Genomic DNA, 18,113 nt, shown 5'->3' on the forward strand with positions numbered 1-18,113 from the left:
ATGATGATCAGTGCTACTTGGCTTCCAGCTGTGGCATGGTGAGTTTTAACTGCTGTGATTCTCTTGCACATAATGCTAGCAAATATTCTAAATTGCATGTGACCCTTCCCAATAGCATGAGACATTGCCAGTGCCTGCCTAAGGATGAGCGTTTATATAGGAAAGCGGTGATATGTGGTTAGGGATTATTTTTTTCCACTTTTGTGCATGATCTATAGTCCACCATAATAATTTTCATGTTTTGATGAATGGCAATGTTCAACTGTTCTGAACTAGAGTGAATGACAAAAGCCTATCTGAACTTAATGCATTGCAAATGTTCAGCTATCTTAGAGTATTATTGATGTTAACCGGTTTTATTCTTTTCCATTTCTAGGAGAGTTTTTGGAAAAAGATGTTGCTAAAAGGTTAGAATATAATAAATAAACCTCTGTTGTTGTGAGGTCTATCCCGATGGGGCTTTGCTGTAAGCTTATATCGTTGGAAACGCCTCATAGAGTAACCACTTGTAGTTCTGAATTACCTGCTAACTACCTTTTTAGTGGGGTCAAATCTGCATAACATCCTATATCCTAAACCTACTCAGAAGAATCTGTGTGCTCAAATTACTGTTCTTACTGTTGTGTTAATTTCTCTTTAGCTTGAAGAAACAGGCTTTTAAAGTCCAGCACCGGGTGAGTTAAATTACACAATTTCCACATTGTTTTTCTGCCCACACTGGCTTAGGATAGACTTTAAGCTGCAGGGTATTCTGATAACAAATGTATGGTCTTCTGGAGGAGATCACCACTTGCTGTAAAGATGCTGTTTATTTAGAAGGGCCAAACAATTGTCATCATCTTTGGGCTTGTTGCAAGGAGATCCCTGCAGTTTTTTTTTTTTTGGTTTTTTTTTTTAACTGCTTAATATTGCTTATTTTTTCAGGTCACTATCTTTTTGTCTCTTGTGACTTGAAACGTTGCATATTTGAAGGCAAGTTTTTAAAGAATCCACTTGGTGTGCTGTAACTTGAAGTACTTCTACCCCATCTTTGAAACTCTTAAAGAGCTAAAAAGACCCCTTAAGTTCTAAAATTTAACTGCTGTTAAATTGTTTTTGACCCCTCCAGCTGGATGCAACTTTACAACTCAGTTCATGTGATGATATTTTGAAGTTCAACTGCTGTATGACTAAAGTGTGAACAAACTTGTAAACTACTGACTCGAACTGACTGCAATATTGCTCTAACTTAACAGCAATTTTCCAGCATTTTCCCTTTTAAGCAGTCTCTGAATATCCACTTCCTTGCAGGGACATCTGTAGTATGACCATGCCAACTGAAGATCAATTACAAAGCTGTTACATGATGGCTGTCCTATGAGAAGCACTAAATGTATCTTTCTTCAGGCACTGTATGCTCAGCTCAGGAGCTGTGACAAAGGTAAATGTATGGTTCATATTACAGCATTTTTATCTGATGTGGTCATTACCAAAGCTACTCTTTATGCATTTTCTAGTTTGCTGTGGACAGAACCAAAAAAAGCAACACTTCAAAAGGTCCATCAGTCCAAAGCACTTTGTTCCAAAATGACTGTGGGCTTGTCTAAATGAGCTTTTGCATACGACAAGCAACTCTGTTTGTGTGAGTGCAGAAAGGGCTTCTTCTTTCTTCCATATGAATTGTAGAACAATTTACAGCTATACCATGTTCTTGCAGGTCTTGCATGTGATCTTTGGGTTGTATGTAACCATTCTCACAATCCTCCACATATGCTGCTCCTGTATTTTTCTTGGCCTGCCAGACCTACACCTCAGACTATATAAGTACGTGTACTGTTCACCTGTTCATACCTCAAACGGAGGCTCAGCTACAACATTGGTGGCATTGTGCGTAGCATTTAAATGAGGAGGAGCACACTCAAAAGGCAGATTAACTGTTGTGATTAGTATTTACAGACACATCATGTTTTTGTCTCAAGTGGTGACACTGTACATAGAACAGTACATACTGGAATGCAGTTCTCTAAACACTATGTTATAATCTCAGATGGCTCCACTTTTCCATGTATCCCACCATCAGCACTGGTTTATAGTATCCCAGTAGAGAAGTTCAGGTAGCCCATTCACAATATTCCATAGTGTTTATCCCACTGTGAAATAGACCTATTTCATAAAATAGACTAGTCGATTATAGTATCCCAGTAGAGCAAAACAGGGAGTGCATTCACAGCAAATCATAATGTGTATCCCACTAGGAAAAGCACTCTTTCTAGAAAATACACTACATCCTAGAGGATTCTAGTTTTCCAGAAAAGCATAACAGGGAGCCCAATCACAGCATCCCATAGTGTTTAAGCCACTGGGAAATAGACTTTTACCATGAAATACACTAGTGGATTATAGTATCCCAGTAGAGCAGTACAGGCTGTCTGTTCATACTATCCTAGTATTTGGGAAATGCACGCTTTGCTAAAAAAAAATACTAGTTCCTGGTGAGTAATAGTATCCCTGTAAAGCAAAGATGTATGTAAGCAACTAGGAAATAGACTCTATACAAAATACACTAGATCATAGTTGCTTATCGTATAGAGAGCCCACTAACCACATATCATATTGTGTATCCCACTAGAAAATAGACTGTTTGTGTAAAATCAATGTTGTTGCTGACATTATCCTAAGAACCATATTATACTATAAAGAGTGAAAGGGAGCATAAACATTTAAATAAATGTGCTAAATCATACCCACTTCATGCACTGTATTGTCTAGTTTCTATCACTATTCATTTTCCAACTAGAATATAGTCCAGCTATATAAAGTCTATTTCTTTGTATATAAAAGGCACACTATTACATTACCAACTAGGAATTAGCTATATCTGGCCTGATTGTCTAGTTTCTATTACTGTAACTTTTCCCACTAGAATTTAGCCCAACTATAGTGCAAGATCTATTTCCCAATCTGTAAAGCTGCTCTGTTCCATTAGCAACCTGGAACTAGACGCAACCATAGAAGCACCCGCATGCTTATTCTTCTATTTAATCTCATTTCGTCATTACTAATTGCTTTCACATCGCAAAATTCTCCGGGCTGACCGCCTATTGCAGAAAGTGAGCGTGAGCTTATTGCTCCGCCCTGAGCTGTGATGATATAAATAACCTTCTAACGCCATGTTCTGTCTCTGTCTGCTGCTTTACAAGGTATGTGTTGTGTAGGTTGAATTTAGTTGTGGTAGGCTTGTCCAGGCTGCATGCATTTTCGTAAGCAGACTATTTAATGCTTGTACACGTATCTACTTATTCCTGCAATGCATTGAATTCATCTAGTCGGAATTAAAATGTATTAATGACTGAGTAAATATGTTGTGGGAGCTGGAGGTGAATTGATTACTGTTCAATTATTTCAATGGTGTAGTTTCAAGATTGGGTTGTAGGAGTCTCAGTTGTATGTAGTAAAGTATAAAATAAAGTGAAAATATCTGCCTTGCTTATGTGGAACAGTAATCTGATCAACTAAAATTTTCCATAGACAAATACTTTGGGCAGAAATAGTTTATAATAGAGTCCGTGGTGTTGTGTAACACTTGGTGCCTTATTGAGTATACAGACACACTCTGTTGTGAATGTGCTCATCTCCATCAATAAGGCAATATTACTACACAGGTTTTGCTTCCATCATGCACATTATTTATTGCACTGGTGACAATGAGACCTGCCACATTGTCTTAACCTTTAGAACAAAATGTCCTTAAAGGGGAGGTTCTCTCAAGTTAACATTTAGCTTGTTATAGAATGGCAAGTTCTTAGCAGCTTTTCAATTGGTCTTCATTATATTTTTTTAGTTGAAATATTTGCCTTCTTTCAGATTGGGTTCACTGACCCCACTTAAACCTGCTATGAAAGGCTACAAATATATTGTAACTGCTACTTTTTATTATTCTATTCATCCCCCTCTTATTCGTAATCCAATCTTTTACATATCTGTGCATGGTTGCTAGGGTAATTTAGACCCTAACTAGATGGCTGTAATTGCAAACTGGAGAGCTGCTGAATAAAAAGCTAAATAACTCAAACCACAAATAATTAAAAACAAATTGCCAATTCTCAGAATATCAATCTCCACATCATACTAAAAGTTAATTTAAACGTAAACAACCCCTTTAAAATTAGGGCAGTTGAGTTGTACAGGATCAGAATTGCTTTACTGGAAACGAGTGTTGCTCAGGTGATTTTTGCTGGTGAATAAACCGTACATGCCTTCTAAAAATCAATAGTTGTCAGGCTGTTATTGTAGGCATAATGAAATTCCCTTTTGAGCATGCAATTCCTCAATATACTACTGCCCTTGTTTTATCTTTATTTTAATTTTATGCATTTCATCTTTTTCAGGCATTCATAGGGAAATGGTGTCCTATAACATAATGCTTATTTTCTGCAACATGAAAAGTGAGTTGAAGATGTTTCTAAAAGATTGTAACGCTGGACCTAGCATTTATTAATCTTTACTTGGCCAACAATGGGTACGAAGTTAAAATAAGTGCTTATATCAAGACCTTTTCTTGCAACTAATTGTATAGTATAAATTGTGTTACTTGTGGGAAAGGGACATTGTATCTTTTTGCACTTTTTCTCACTCTCCAGGAATAACATCCCCCCCCCCCCCCCCATTTTAGCTGACATCTGGCATTCTCAGGTTCCAACATTCATGGCAATTTCACACTTTAATGCAACTTTGATCACTTAATAGACATGATGATCAGTGCTACTTGGCTTACAGCTGTGGCATGGTGAGTTTTAACTGCTGTGGTTCTCTTGCACAGAATGCTAGCAATATTCTAAATTGCATGAGACACTTGCCAGTGCCTGCCTAAGGATGAGTTTGCCTTGTATGGGAAACTGTGACCGGTGGTTAGGGATTATTTTTTTCCACTTTTGTGCATGATCTATAATCCACCATTATGATTTTCATGTTTTGATGAATGGCAAGGTTCAACTGCTCTGAACTAGAGTGAGTGACAAAAGCCTGTCTGAACTTAATGCATTGGGAATGTTCAGCTATCTTAGAATATTATTGCTGTTAACCAGTTTTAATCTTTTCTACTCCTAGGAGTGTTTTGGAAAAAGATGCTGCTAAAAGGTTAGAATATAATAAATGAACTTCTGTTGTTGTGAGGTCTATCCCGATGGGGCTTTGCTGTAAGCTTATATCGTTGGAAACGCCTCATAGAGTAACCACTTGTAGTTCTGAATTACCTGCTAACTACCTTTTTAGTGGGGTCAAATCTGCATAACATCCTATATCCTAACCATAGCAGAAGAATCTGTGTGCTCAAATTACTGTTCTTACTGTTGTGTTAATTTCTCTTTAGCTTGAAGAAACAGGCTTTTAAAGTCCAGCACCGGGTGAGTTGAATTAAACAATTTCCACATTGCCTCACTGCCCACACTGTCTTAGGATAGACTGTAAGCTGCAGGCTACTCTGATAACAAATGTATGGTCTTCCAGAGGAGATCACCATTTGCCGTGAAGATGCACTTTATGTAGAAGAGCCAAACAATTGGCATTATATTTGGTATTGTTGCAAGGCTATCACTGCAGCTTTTACTTAAGATGGTCTTTGAAAAGAGTGCACGTCGCACAAGTTCTATAATTGAATTGCTGTTAAATCGTTTTTGACCCCTCCAGCTGGATGCAACTTTACAACTCAGTTCATGTGATGATATTTTGAAGTTCAACTGCTGTATGACTAAAGTGTGAACAAACTTGTAAACTACTGACTCGAACTGACTGCAATATTGCTCTAACTTAACAGCAATTTTCCAGCATTTTCCCATTTAAGCAGTCTCTGAATATCCACTTCCTTGCAGGCACATCTGTAGTATGACCATGCCAACTGAAGATCAAATAGAAAGCTGTTAAATGATGGCTGTCCTGTGAGGTGAGCTGCAATTCTTTTGTCTACATTCAATGAGCACTGGATGGTATCTGCACCCAATGGTAAATACCTTTTGTGGTGTTCAATAAGCAGTGCTACAGTAACTCGGCAACTGGCATCGTTGGTTTTAAGGCTCTGCTACGCTTTAAATCCTGGTTTTTCTGCTGATACAAGCTTACGGTTAACTGTAGATACAAAAAGGGGGGTTGTGGGAGCACTCCTTAGGCTAAGTAAAAATGTATTAAAAAGTATAATGGAACTGCTACTGACTTGGCCAATTATGAATGCACATTCCCTGGTTACTGAATTATTTAGACAGGGGACCAGGGAATGTGCACTGATTTATTAGCCAAGTCCGTAGCACTTCCATTATACTTTAATGTATTTTTACTTGGCCTTAGGAGTGCTCCCACAACCCCTTTTGTATTTGAAATGTAGTCTGAAGCTGTGGCTGAGCTTCATGTAGTTGGTAGCACCCCATACTTACCCCGTTTATCTAATGGTGGCCCTAAGTTTGTAACTGCATCAAGTAACACTTTTGCACATATTTACACTTACTACACCTATTACTACGCCTAATTTAGTTTGTCTTTTTACTTACTTATGCTCACACCTATACTCTCACCTATATTCTCTCTCTCTCTCTCTCTCTCTCTCTCTCTCTCTCTCTCTCTCTCTCTCTCTCTCTCTCTCTCTCTCTCTCTCTCTCTCTCTCTCTCTCTCTCTCTCTCTCTCTCTCTCTCTCTCTCTCTCTCTCTCTCTCTCTCTCTCTCTCTCTCTCTCTCTCTCTCTCTCTCTCTCTCTCTCTCTCTCTCTCTCTCTCTCTCTCTCTCTCTCTCTCTAATGCTAGCTCAGAAGCTGTGACAAAGGTAAATGTATGGTTCATATTACAGCATTTTAACTGATGTGGTCATTACCAAAGCTACTATTTATGCAGTTTCTAGTTTGCTGTGGACATGACCAAAAAGCAACACCAGCCTTTTAGTCCTATTTTGGATAACCTAAGACCGTTTGAAGGACAAAAGTCTGGAACCCCCTGCAAAATCTTTAACTGACTTGAATGAATATATATCTAAATGCTTTGCTTCTGTTCTTAGGTGATAGACATGCTTACCTTGCTCTGTGGAGGAAAAGTAATGCAAGCTTATGGTAAGACCTGTGATATACTGCCACTGAGTCTTGTGGTCACTTCAAAGAGAACTTCTCTGGCATACAACCAGCTGTTCTTACGCTGTGATCCAAAGCATAGTCCTCTACAGGATACTATGGGCACTCTGTGTGTACCATGGTCTATTTAGTTAAAATACACTAGATCCTAGTTGCTGACATTATCCTATAAGAACCATATTATACTATATACAGACAAATTTACTAAGGGGCGAAGTGGCTAACGCTAGCGAAAATTTGCCAGTGTGACGTCATTCGTTACTTCGCCGATTTACTAAACGGATGCTGGCGTAAATTAGCTGGTGAAGTGGACCTACTTTAGTGCTATTTCGTACCCTTACGCCAAGCGAAGTTGCGATATGGTGAAGGTACGTAACTACGCTAATTCACTAACTTGCGCATTTTACTGAACTTTACCTCTTGCGCCAGACTTGCCTTCGCCACCCCAGACCAGGCAAAGTGCAATAGAGTAGATAGGGCTGACTTCAAAAAAAGTTAAAAAAAAAAAAAAATTTAAGTCCCAAAACATGCTTGCATCTTTTACTTTTTTTAATGGTGATAGGCTGAAAAAGATGTCACCTGAACTATACAGTGGGCACATGTATAGGGAAAAATACAACTGTTTTATTCTCTGAAGCTTTCCCAGGCTTGTGTAGTATAATGCATTTGCTGCTACATATACGTCCATTGTTCTTTAACTTGGCGTTGTATGCAAATTGGGCATCGCTAGTGTAACTTCGCTTTGCTTGACGAATTAATGCTAGTGCAACTTCGCTACCTTTCACCTCTCTGAGCGCTGGCAAAGTTCGGTGAAGCCAAAGCTGGCGCCACTTCGAAGGTAATTAAATTTGCCCTATAGAGTGAAAGGGAGAGTAAACAGTTAAAATAAATGAGCTAAATCATACCCACTTACATGCACTATATTGTCTAGTTTCTATGACTATTCATTTTCAAACTACAATATAGTCCAGCTATATAAAAAAAGTCTATTTCTTTATATATGAAGGCACACTGTTACATTACCAACTAGGAAATAGCTATATGTGTCCTGATTGTCTAGTTTCTATTAATGTACCTTTCCCCACTAGAATTTAGCCCAACTATAGTGAAAGATCTACTTCCTAATCTGCTCTGTTCCATTAGCAACTTGGAACAAGACTCAACCATAGCCACACCTGCACTCTTATTCTTTTTTTTAATCTCATGAATACAATCAAAGTAACCGAACTTGTCCAGGCCGTGTGCCTTTTCGTAAGCATTTATTACTCTAGACCAGGGCTGTCCAACTGGCGGCCCGCGACCCCCCCCTCATGTGGCCCTCCACATCAAAGTCTGCCTGCTGTGTCTGTTTACCATATGTAAACTTTAAAAGGTATTAACTGGCCCCTGCGTTGTCTAAACCTCAAATTCAGACTAATCCCCTGCATTGTTCACAGTTGTGACACCTCTATTGTTCACGCCCCTAAAGCCCTGTACTATTCACACTTGAGACCCATATTGTTCACCTGTTCACACTTTATACAAAATGCTAATGGGGCACCAGCACTGTGTCACTGTATGTAGTACATATTAGACTGGTCCTGATTCCTGTCTCCTGCTCTGTTCTGCCTTCCATATGCTCCCTGTGTGTGTCATACTTTGGTATTTGTTCTGGCGGTTTGTTAGCATTTGAAAATTATTGTTAGTGGCCCCTAAAGTGTTTAATCATATGCTGGGGTACCGTATTATACACAGGGGAGGAGGAGGCATATGGATTTATGGTTATGTCTTAATATGACTTGGCTTTTTTCACATATGAGTGGCATCCTTGCCAGGGCAGGCACAAGGTAGTTTGGCACTCTAGGCAAGAGCTTCAATCAGTGCCCCCCTGTCCTGCATTACCATTTCCCTCCTTACCATGATGGTTTTTAAATAAAGAGAGCAAGAAAGTGTACAACACTTTTTCATTTATATTACTGCCCCCTGTACTTGTACCAGCAAGCTCAGCAGCCATGCATCATACAGCCTCCCTGCAGCCATCATATTGCCCCCAATCTTTACCTGTGTCAGCAGCAGACAAAAATAAAATCTGATCATATCATATTGACCCCAAGTATTTATGTACCTGTGCCAGCGCCCAGCAGCAACAGCAAACATATGGGCCCCAAATCTGTACCTGGCTGTGCCAGCAGGAAGCTTCGAACTTTCACATTAATATAAAGTGTCTTCAGTTCAGTGCAACTGTGCAAGGCTGAGAGCAGCGAGAGCCACACCAAGCAGGCCACCAGCTCTCTGTCATCACATCAGTGACATCATTGACGCATGTACGCACATCGAGGTGCACCGCACAGAAGTAGCTATTTGCCGGCAAGAGGGAGAAGGGGAAGGAGATGGATTCCACCCAACTGGGTGACCATGATTACTGAAACAAATTATTAAATAAACGCTTGAAAAAAAGTGCGCCCCTCAATGATGGCGCCCTAGACAGCCGCCTACTCTGCCTACCCAGAGTTCCAGCCCTGATCCCTGCAGTGAGCACCAACCATTTGCTTTTTTGGTGTGCTATTAATGTGGACATGGTCTTGCGGTAACATGGGTGTGGTTTAAAGTGGGTGTGGTCTAAAAACGGAGTGGCTAACACTGGCTTCCATTATCGGCCCTCCACCATGTAGATTGGAAAAATTCCGGCCCTTGGTACCATAGAAGTTGGACAGCACTGCTCTAGACTATTTAATACTTCAACTAAAATTTTCCATAGACAAATACTTTGGGCAGAAATAGTATAAAATAGAGTCCGTGGTGTTGTGTAACACTAGGTGCTTTGAGTATATTGACACACTCTTTTGTGAATGTGCTTATCTCCATCAATAAGGCAATATTACTACACAGGTTTTGCTTCCATCGTGCACAATATTTATTGCACTGGTGACAATGAGACCTGCCACATTGTCTTAACCTTTATAACAAAATGTCCTTAAAAGGGAGGTTCACTCAAGTTAACATTTAGTTTGTTATAGAATGGCAAATTCTTAACAGCTTTTCAATTGGTCTTAATTTTTTTTTAAAATATTTGCCATCTTTCAGATTGGGTTTACTGACCCCATTTAAACCCGCTATGAAAGGCTACGAATATATTGTATTGCTACTTTTTATTATTCATTCTATTCATCTCCCTCTTATTCATAATCCAATATTTTTCATATCTGTGCATCGTTGCTTAGGGTAATTTGGACCCTAACTAGATGGCTGTAAACTGGAGAGCTGCTGAATAAAAAGCTAAATAGCTCAAACCACAAAAAATAAATACAAATTGCCAATTCTCAGAATATCACTCTCCACATCATACTAAAAGTTAATTTAAACGTAAACAACTTTAAAAATAGGGCAGTTGAGTTGTATAGGATCAGAATTGCTTTACTGGAAACGAGTGTTGCTCAGGTGGTTTTTGCATGAGAACAAACCGTACCTGCCTTTTAAAAATCAATAGTTGTCGGGCTGTTCTTGTAGGCATAGTGAAATTCCCTTTGGACTACTAAAAGCCGAGCATGCAATTCCTCAATATACTATTGCCCTTGTTTTGGCTTTATTTTAATGCTATGCATTTCATCTTTTTCAGGCATTAATATTGAAATTGTGTCCTATAACATAATGCTTATTTTCTGCAGAAGAAACCCTGCTCCATGAAAAGTGAGTTGAAGATGTTTCTAAAAGATGGTAATGTACTATCCTAGAATTTAGTAATGGGTGGAGGGCACACCAATTCAGCAAATGCTGTAGGTAAACAGTGCAAGAGGTGCAAACATCAAAAGGGTACCCCTACAATGGGTACCCCACAACGTAACAATATATAGATAGGTATGCACACTCAAAAGAAGACAAGTATGGTATATTTAAAATAAAGTTTTACTTATTTATGCAAATAATACATACAAAGCCACAATGGTAGGCCTGTATAATACAATACATAAGCTTACATGGTATATACCTAACGTTTAAACATAGCCACAATTACATAACAGTAAACAGTAAGTATTACAATTTATACAGCAAGGAGCAGATACACCTACCACCAGTATGAGAATGGCCCCTCTCATACTGGTGGTAGGTGTATCTGCTCCTTGCTGTATAAATTGTAATACTTACTGTTTACTGTTATGTAATTGTGGCTATGTTTAAACGTTAGGTATATACCATGTAAGCTTATGTATTGTATTATACAGGCCTACCATTGTGGCTTTGTATGTATTATTTGCATAAATAAGAAACTTTATTTTAAATATACCATACTTGTCTTCTTTTGAGTGTGCATACCTATCTATATAATGTACTATCCTAGCACTTCTTAATCTTTACTTGGCCTACAATGGGTACAAAGTTAAAATAAGTGCTTATATCAAAACCTTTTCTTGCAACCCACAACTAATTGGATAGTATGAGTTGTGTTACTTATGGGAAGGGACATTGTATCTTTTTGCACTTTAATTTCTCACTTTCCAGGCATAACGTGTTTTTTTTTTTTTCTCCCCCTTTCTAGGGTCATTTTAGCTGACATCTCCTGGCATTCTCAAATTCCAACATTGATGGCAATTACATTGACATGATGATCAGTGCTACTTGGCTTCCAGCTGTGGCATGGTGAGTTTTAACTGCTGTTGTTCTCTTGCACATAATGCTAGCAAATTGCATGTGACCCTTCCCAATAGCATGAGCCACTTGCCAGTGCCTGCCTAAGGATAAGCGTTTGCCTTGTATAGTAAAGCTGTGACAGGTGGTTAGGGATAATTTTTTTCCACTTTTGTGCATGATCTATAATCCACTATTATGATTTTCATGTTTTGATGAATGGCAATGTTCAACTGCTCTGAACTAGAGTGAATGACAAAAGCCTATCTGAACTTAATGCATTGGGAATGTTCAGCTATCTTATAGTATTATTGTTGTAAACCGGTTTTATTCTTTTCTATTTCTAGGAGTGTTTTGGAAAAAGATGCTGCTAAAAGGTTAGAACATAATAAATAAACTCCTGTTGTTGTGAGGTCTATCCCGATGGGGCTTTGCTGTAAGCTAATATCGTTGGAAACGCCTCATAGAGTAACCACTTGTAGTTCTGAATTACCTGCTAACTACCTTTTTAGTGGGGTCAAATCTGCATAACATCCTATATACTAACCATGCTCAAATTACTGATCTTACTGTTGTGTTAATTTCTCTTTAGCTTGAAGAAACAGGCTTTTAAAGTCCAGCACCGGGTGAGTTGAATTAAACAATTTCCACATTGCCTCACTGCCCACATTGTCTTAGGATAGACTGTAAGCTGCAGGCTACTCTGATAACAAATGTACGGTCTTCCAGATGAGATCACCACTTGCCGTAAAGATGCCCTTTATTTAGAAGAGCCAAACAATTGCCATCATATTTGGTATTGTTGCAAGGCTATCACTGAAGCTTTTACTTAAGATGCTCTTTGAAAAGAGTGCACGTCACATAAGTTCTATAATTGAATTGCTTAAATCTTTTTTGACCCCTCCAGCTGGATGCAACTTTACAACTCAGTTCATGTGATGATATTTTGAAGTTCAACTGCTGTATGACTAAAGTGTGAACAAACTTGTAAACTACTGACTCGAACTGACTGCAATATTGCTCTGACTTAACAGAAAGTTTCCCATTTAAGCAGTCTCCGAATATCCACTTCCTTGCAGGCACATCTGTAGTATGACCATGCCAACTGAAGATCAAATAGAAAGCTGTTAAATGATGGCTGTCCTGTGAGGTGAGCTGCAATTCTTTTGTCTACATTCAATGAGCACTGGATGGTATCTGCACCCAATGGTAAATACCTGTTGTGGTGTTCAATAAGCAGTGCTACAGTAACTCGGCAACTGGCATCGTTGGTTTTGAGGCTCTGCTACGCTTTAAATCCTGGTTTTTCTGCTGATACATGCTTACAGTTAACTGTAGATACAAAAAGGGGGGTTGTGGGAGCACTCCTCTCTCTAAAGCAAACTCTTAATGCTTTGCTTCTGTTCTTAGGTGATCGACATGTTTACCTTGCTCTGTGGAGGAAAAGTAATGCAAGCTTATGGTAAGACGTGTGATAGACTTAGAGTCTTGTGGTCACTTCAAAAAGAACTTCTCTGGCTTACAACCAGCTGTTCTTATGCTGTGACCCAAAGCATAATCCTCTACAGGATACTATGGGCACTCTGTGTGTACCATGGTCTATTATATAGTGAATAAAGTACCCCCTCTTGTAAAATATAAGGATATTATAAGTTACCAAGGAGTTTCATGACCATACTTCGGCCGAGTGTTTTTATACAGGTCATGGAACTCCGAGGTAACTTCTAATATCCTCATATTTTACATATGGGGGTACTTTATTTATTATAATACACAAATTTCAGTGAGTCATGTGACAGAAATGACATCAGAACTCACCGTTTATAAGGATATAATTTACAGGATATTTATGGCTTTTGTGTATTATAGAGGAGATAAGCACACTTAGTCAGAATATTGATGTATGTTTAAAGGGATGTTTCTCAATGTTCTAGAATGGCTGATTCTCTGCAAAATTTCAGTTGGCCTTTGTTTTTAAGCCTGCAAATTTACTGTGTCCTATTCATATTCCAGTCTCTTTCAAAATATGTGCATAATTTGCACCCTAGCTACCAGATAGCTGCTGAACATAACCATAAATAGAAAAAAATCATAAACAAAGTTAATTTAAAGGTTATCAACCTAGTTAAAACTTTCCCCATTGTGCCTCTTCTGTAACCTGTTCTGTTGGTAGTCCAAATCATATCCTAACGTTAACAAACTTGTCCATTTCTGCCTTAACTGTTTAAGACTCTCAGACAAATATGCATGTTTTTAAAACCCATCAATTAATAGTTCTCATACACACTCCTGTAGAGCAGTGCTGTCCAACTGCCCCCTCAATTAAGTCTGGCTGCTTTGATTACTTCAGACTCGGTGCCCACATTATTCACACCTCATTCTGTAGAAGCAGCTACTGGCGTTGTTTCACTACATGCTGTTCATAGTGCTCCTTATAAGTTTCCCTGTCTTTTCCCACGGCTCTATCCTACCTCTCTGCTGTACCTGTGCTGGGCTATCCACAGGAGGAAGCATAAGAATTTAAGGGTATGACAAATCTTATATATGGAGGATATGCCTGCAATGAGCAACAACCATTTGTTTAATGTGGGCATCTTCTTGACATTGTTTGTGGGGGCAAAGTGGCAGATTTATTAAAGAGTGAAGTTAGAGATGTCCGCAGAGTGAAATACTACCTCCCTCCATTCATTTCTATGGGAATTTTGAAGGCATATTTATCAAATGGTGAACTTTCACTATCACCCTTTGATAAATAATACCCTTTAAGATAAATATTCCTTTAAGAATCCCATAGAAATGAATGGAGAGGCATTATTTCACTCGGACTGTGGAGATCTCTAACTTCACTCTTTGATAAATCTACCCCATAGGTGTGGTTTTAAAAGGAAGTTGAGCACTGGCTTTCATTAGCCGACCTCCACCAACAGAGGCTGGATACCACTGCTGTCCAGAAATCGCTATAATTTACAAATGTAAGCGCTTTGCTTGAATTATTGCAGTTAAGTTTGTTCTTTTTTTTTTTTTTTTTTTTTTTTTTTTCTTTAGGCTTACAGAAAATTGTTTGTGACTGACTGGGTTCCAATTACAAATTTTGTTTTGCTGAACACTGATATTGCTAGCTTGTTACAATTATGGATTTAGTATTAAAGTCCTTGTTTTAAACTTCTTTCAGTGTCTTTTTTTTTTTTTTTTTTTTTTTTTTTTTTTTTTTTTTTTTTTTTGTCTGTCCTAATGAGCATGCAACTAAGCTATTTAAATATCCATTGTTTGTGCTTAGTCTCATAATTCTACTAGAATTGTCCTGAACTGTGCACACTTAAAGGAACAGGAACATCATTAAAACATTGTATTGAAATAAAATGTACTGTTGTACTGCATTGGTATGCTGTGTGTTTTCTTTAGACTACTACAGTTTATATAACCAAGCTGCTGTGTAGTCATGGGGTCAGCCATTTAAGCTAAAAAGGAGGAAAGGCACATGTTACTTAACAACAGATAACTGTTATTCTCTGTAATAGAATAGAATGATATTCTACATGGCTAGACAGCACCTATATATAAACTATATGGCTTTCTGAATGCCAATTTTACCAATGCAGGGCAACAGTTCATTATATTTTAATTGCATTGGAACACTTTTTTTTGGTCTTAGTGTTCTTTTAAGTTGATCCTGTTCACATGCTTCTTGAACCCTCAACAAGCATTCAACTTGTTTATCTTGCTAAGTGGCTTAATAATCGTGGCTATTCAGCTTTAGATATTTAAGCATTGGTTGGTCTACAATAACAATTAATGTAATGTTGTTGTTTAAATGTTCAATGCGAGAGACAACTGCAGCTGATATAACTGAAAGTGGATGTACTGTGATACTTTCAGAGCAATGCTGCTACAAATCTTAATAGTGTATCCTGCCACAGTTAATGGACATATTATCCCCTAGGAATTCTATAACTAGGGCTTGGGCTTAACATACTTGTTTATTCTATCACCCAGTTTAGAATTAGGTATGGGATCTGATATCCGGAAAGCACAATTACGGAATGGCAGTCGCTCATAGACTCACTCCCATGTTATCCAAATAATCCAGAATTATAAAACTTTCCTTTTTCTCTAAACATTTGTCTCAAAACAGCCTATTGGGTTTATGTAATGTTTACATGATTTTCTAGTAGACTGAAGGTATGAAAATTAAAATGACAGATGAATTATCTGGAAAACACCAGATCCTGAGCATTTTGGATAACAGGTCCCATACCTGTATATCTTATAATGGCACTAGAAAAACACAATGTTAGGAGGAGGTCAGGCACCAACTGTGCAGGAGCATTTACCCTTATTGGGATTGGAGTTGTAACCTCATTTTGACTTTAACCTCTGTTAATTAAAGTTCAAAAATGTATTTATTTTATAGTGCTACAGTCGACTTCCTAATCAGATCCAAAATTAAATATGGTGCAACCTTTCACTCACACCCTCCACATACTGATTCTGTGTAGATTTAAATTCCTACCTCTCCACATGCACTTTATTTTTTCTCAGTTGCCTAACACTGTGAACCTTTTCCACCCTGCTTGAAGGGCAAATCAACCCGAATACAAGAAAACCTAATTCTAAGCGACTTTCCAATATACATTTATTAACAATTGTCTGTGCTTTTAACGTTATCTTAAAAACTGCTATTAAAAGCAGCATTTGTTTAACTCCTGGTTGATTTTAAACAATGTTGCAAAAAGTCTTGGTTCTCCCGCAAAGACAGGTTTGTTAAACAACTGGCTTGTTTTGCATTTGTATCAACAGTCTGAGCTACCAGGGCAGAGAGAATAGAAAAGGACAAACACTTCTTTCAATATCAATACGGTTCAAATTCATTCCATAGAAAATGTAAGATGAATGTATTTTGCCAAATTGCTTAGAATTGTGTTTTATTTTGGGGTTGACTTGCCCTCTATTACTCAAAAACTGACATCCATAAAATGCTAATGTTTATTTCACCTTCACTATTGGTCTTCAGGGCCAAGTCTATACCACTTCTGATTTGTCATTAGTTTATCTAGCTGTACCTTTAGTGATTTAATGGATTTTGTGGTGATTTACTCTTAAGTTGATAAAAATTGTTTATCAGACACAATTATCGATTAATTGGCTAATTCATTGACCAAAGACCACACAATGGACTCCTTTTTATTTTTGGGTTTAGTTATATTTAATTTACCCAGGCCCGGATTTGTGGAAAGGCCGCCTAGGGCGGCAGGATTTTAGGGGGCGGCATACTGGTTCAAAAACACTGTGGATGAGCTGGAGATACAGTAATTTTTTACATTTCTCATGCGCAATCCCCATTGATGATGAAAATTTGCAAAATTTTGAAAAAGGGGGAGGGGACAGGGGCAACGAACGTCAGTGGGCCTAGGGGCGCCCACTATGTAAATCCGGCCCTAAATTTACCACCATTCATTCTTTTAAACATAGAGCAATAGAGTCAAGAACCCAAACAATACTTTTAAGTATAATCTGCACAGGATATTTTCCTAGGATTTTGTAGGCCATACTTTTAACTGCCCCACACGATTTTGTCATACTAAAGCACAACATGTGAAATATTGTCGACCACATGTTTCCAGTCTGAGAACCCTGTTACGTCAGTGGCATGGGTTGTTACAGGTCTCTGCCAGCTAAAATATGCTGTTGAAAAATTACCTGCCATTGGCTTCAGTGGCAGTAGAGGCTATGTATACAGTACATTTGGAAATGGCATTTAAGACTTCTATTCACCTAGAAAAAAAAAACATTGATTTTTTTTGATGTTTGGTCTTTTTTTTTTATTTGAATTTCGAAGTAATGGGTGTTCAAATGGGAGTTTACTTCGAAAGTCAACCCTTGATAAATCTGCCATGTATTTTATGTGTGGCAAATCCACACATTTAGCCTTATTCAAAAAGGGTAAATGTCTTTCTACACCAAACCACAAATGTTTTTTTTAATAAAATATAAGTGAAAAAAAAAAAGATTGCCTTTTACAACCTTACAACGTTGTATCACCAATATGTTGTAAAAATGTAAAACATAATTTTACCTCATCGTATGTCAATTTGGAACTGGTGCACACGGCGAATAAACATCCAATGCCTGTGTGCTGGTTCAAAGCTAGGATATTATAATCAAAAAAAAAAAAAAAAAAAGGAAAGAACCCGAACCAAACAGGACTTAATATAGTGTCAGACTTATTTATTTTCAACGTTTCGGCACCATCTCTTGAGCCGTTTTTTACTCCTGAAGACAGCTCAAGAGATGTAGCCAAAACATTGAAAATGCATTTTTATTAAGTTTGACTATATTAAGTCCTGCTTGGTGCGGTTTCTTTACTTTTTTTGAATATATATATTGCCAACATAAAGATTCTAAATATGAACCCAAGGGGGTCTACTGAACA

The 18,113-nt window shown here is 38.0% G+C and overlaps 1 long non-coding RNA gene and 7 other non-coding genes across 9 annotated transcripts; all 8 read left to right on the forward strand.

The window, feature by feature from the left end:
* Positions 1 to 413: 413 nt before the first annotated feature.
* LOC108708348 lies at positions 414 to 14,849 on the forward strand. 2 transcript variants are annotated; one of them, XR_001934446.2, is made up of 14 exons: positions 414 to 674; positions 1,291 to 1,420; positions 4,368 to 4,424; positions 5,086 to 5,115; positions 5,348 to 5,381; positions 5,847 to 5,917; positions 7,012 to 7,063; positions 10,677 to 10,747; positions 11,595 to 11,695; positions 12,031 to 12,060; positions 12,276 to 12,309; positions 12,763 to 12,833; positions 13,094 to 13,145; positions 14,729 to 14,849. It is a non-coding gene; the product is annotated as an uncharacterized LOC108708348 (long non-coding RNA). The 2 variants fall into 2 exon arrangements; XR_005965470.1 differs by lacking the exons at positions 414 to 674; positions 1,291 to 1,420 and adding an exon at positions 1,673 to 3,179.
* On the forward strand, positions 438 to 566 carry LOC121400256. The gene has a single exon (XR_005965663.1). It is a non-coding gene; the product is annotated as a small nucleolar RNA SNORA18 (small nucleolar RNA).
* Positions 5,146 to 5,274, forward strand: LOC121400255. Its single transcript, XR_005965662.1, has one exon. It is a non-coding gene; the product is annotated as a small nucleolar RNA SNORA18 (small nucleolar RNA).
* Positions 5,950 to 6,089, forward strand: LOC121400249. The gene has a single exon (XR_005965656.1). It is a non-coding gene; the product is annotated as a small nucleolar RNA SNORA8 (small nucleolar RNA).
* On the forward strand, positions 11,395 to 11,523 carry LOC121400265. Its single transcript, XR_005965671.1, has one exon. It is a non-coding gene; the product is annotated as a small nucleolar RNA SNORA40 (small nucleolar RNA).
* On the forward strand, positions 11,889 to 11,960 carry LOC121400246. Its single transcript, XR_005965654.1, has one exon. It is a non-coding gene; the product is annotated as a small nucleolar RNA Z40 (small nucleolar RNA).
* LOC121400257 lies at positions 12,091 to 12,219 on the forward strand. Its single transcript, XR_005965664.1, has one exon. It is a non-coding gene; the product is annotated as a small nucleolar RNA SNORA18 (small nucleolar RNA).
* On the forward strand, positions 12,866 to 13,005 carry LOC121400248. Its single transcript, XR_005965655.1, has one exon. It is a non-coding gene; the product is annotated as a small nucleolar RNA SNORA8 (small nucleolar RNA).
* Positions 14,850 to 18,113: the final 3,264 nt, after the last annotated feature.

Source organism: Xenopus laevis, chromosome 2L (genome assembly GCF_017654675.1).
Source record: "Xenopus laevis strain J_2021 chromosome 2L, Xenopus_laevis_v10.1, whole genome shotgun sequence".
NCBI classification, from domain to species: Eukaryota; Metazoa; Chordata; class Amphibia; order Anura; family Pipidae; genus Xenopus; species Xenopus laevis.